This window comes from Micrasema longulum, unplaced genomic scaffold, assembly GCF_059751315.1.
Source record: "Micrasema longulum isolate JH-2025_06_02 unplaced genomic scaffold, ASM5975131v1 h1tg001698l, whole genome shotgun sequence".
NCBI classification, from domain to species: domain Eukaryota; kingdom Metazoa; phylum Arthropoda; class Insecta; order Trichoptera; family Brachycentridae; genus Micrasema; species Micrasema longulum.
Window position 1 is genome coordinate 56,061 of NW_028278876.1, and position 2,654 is coordinate 58,714.

Here is a 2,654-nt window from a genome sequence, read left to right on the forward strand (position 1 = left end):
GACTGCCGAATAACCTCAGATCTAACAAGACCACAAGCAATTAAAATATTCAGCACGAAAAAACGTCGAAACATTCTTAAAAAAATAAGGAATCAACGCAATGGCAGAGATAATGTAGAACTACTACTAGTTCGCAATAGCGTTTCGTCTGTTTTATAAACAATATTATTTTGTCTGTCGAATTTTTATATTATTTTTCAAATTGAAAATCTTCAACAGTAGATAGGTACCTAGTACCTAACCAGTATTTAACTTGCATAAATATCATAATCCAAAAACAGATTATTATTTTTGTGCAACTACCAATAACAATTTTTTTTTTTTATTCAGACAAAAAATATATGCGATTTGAAAAAAAACATGAATACCACGGCCAAATTCAAGGATAACTGCTCTGTTCTCGGAGATTAAAAGCATATTTCACTGTTTTCACTTTTACAGATTTTTTTCATATGTATTAATAGGAATTTTGCGGACGTCGCATAGACTCAGCAGCCCTTCCTGGGGCCTCTTGAATAAATAGTGTAGAAACCTCGGTATATGTAAACATGAAATGCTGCCTCCCTAATAAAGACTTTAATTTGTTACCTTCGGGGTTGCTTTCGTTATACCAAGGCCTATAGAATTAGGATGTTATAGAAAATTATAAATATATTGCATTGCCTGGTTGTTTTAAATTAATAATATTTTCTCTGTACATGTTTCTTACCGCGCGGTCTGCACCCGAGTGCGTGTAGGTGGCGGGGGGAGGTAGCCTTATACGTGGCGAGAGAGAGATAGACAGAGCGGGCGACAGCGCGCTATCTCTCTCGCGACAGGATTGGTCGGCCTACTCCCGCCTGCCATTGGCCGGCCTATGTCAGCCGCACGGATTTGTTATGTATAAAACGACGCAGCGCCAAAAATAAATCAGTGTCAACCTTTTACTCGTGTATAAATCATCTCCCGCTCTACTCTCCACCGATACCGACTACGCTAAAAGACCTTCACCTGCCCTTGAATACATAGAGTGTAGTATTTCGGAAAGATGGGACATAGTGAAGCGAAAGAATTTGTGTTTATCGAACACTCATCGAACACTCAGTGAAACCGGACTTGAGAGGGATTTCAAGACATCACAATTCTCGGGATTTACGACCCCGAGATTTCGATTCGGAAGGTCACACCACTCTTCAGGAAGAAGCAACCCCCTCGCCGACTGCGACTGACGAGACGCTGAAGAACGAGAGATCTGAGAGGCGTCGGGAGAGAAAACACTACGAGAGACACATTAGCAACTGATGTCGCTTTTGGAAACTACAAGTAAGCCAGCCGCTCAGCCAGACACCGCGCAACTCGGAGCACGGACCGCCCTGGCCCAGGCAGAGAAGGGAGCCACATCGAGCGCGCCCCAGGCCCGGGACGCGCTAGTCATTGATCCTGTCCGCCCCAAGAGGAACGAGCCTTTCGCCGAGGAGGACAATCAATAGGCGAGGCCGAAGGAAACGGCGCGCCGCAACACGGAGAGATGGGTCGAGGAGCACATCAACGCCGAACCAGCCGACCGTTTCACGCTGGCACTCGAGACCTTGCTGACGAAGCAAAGAGGGAATCAAGGACAAATCCAAAAAGAGGAAACACGCATCGGCGCCATGCTCGCTCGACAGGGGAACGCCAGGAAGCTACAGGACTTCAGCGGCAGCCCCGTGCATTAGCCGGCCTTCTGCGACCAATTCTGGGAGTCTTCAGAACTGTGCCAACTGACGGACCCGGAAAACCTTCTCAGGCTGAAGAAAGCACTCAAAGGGCCCGCCTGGGCGCTAGTGGAATAAAAGGACGTTCACTATCTATCATTTAAATTTATTTATTTAACTTTTTGTACATATATCAAACATATTGGATATTGATCCAACATGTTTGATTTAATGTCATTTAAATTGGAATCATAAGCTTTTTTCTTTATCATCGTGGGTTTATTTTGGATACGGTCAAGGAGCCTTTTCCTTCTGTTTGAAGTTTCAGCATTCTCTTCTTGACTCCGGGAAAAAACAGAGTGCACTATTTCCTTTTTCAGCCGCCGAGTTAAAAGAATGGTTCCATCTAAAATTAAAACAAATTTATTGAATGTTAATTACTGTCAAAAAAATCTATTTGTGTATTTGCTAAATTTGGTAAATTATTAACTAACAGTATCTGCTCTCCTTTAAATAGTCAGTACTCCTAAAATGAGCTTTGCAAACAACGGAACTAGAATGTGGTTTCCATTATTTATTCCTTTTGACTATAACAACCCATTTTAATTTAGATTATTTGTCTTTTGGAATACAAGTCCACCCGTATTTTAGCACATTGGAACGCAACAATACGTAGAACGCATATATTTATCGATTCACAGTAACTTCTATTCAAAAATAATAAAAAAAATAAAATTAAACTGCAAGCAATCCACGTAGGGATTTCGATACGGTTTGCAACCGATTAAAGTTATGTTTTTAATTTTGACAGTTTTCTTCAGCCGTATTAATTATTTTTTAGACCGTATTAATAAATTTTACTTATGCCTGGCGGGAGAAAAATGCGAACTAACCTCCGATTGCCGTCGGCTTTTTTTCGATTTAAGGCTATAGAGTTTATATGAATTTCTGAGTCTATAGTCTCTGACTTTGCCGTCTGTC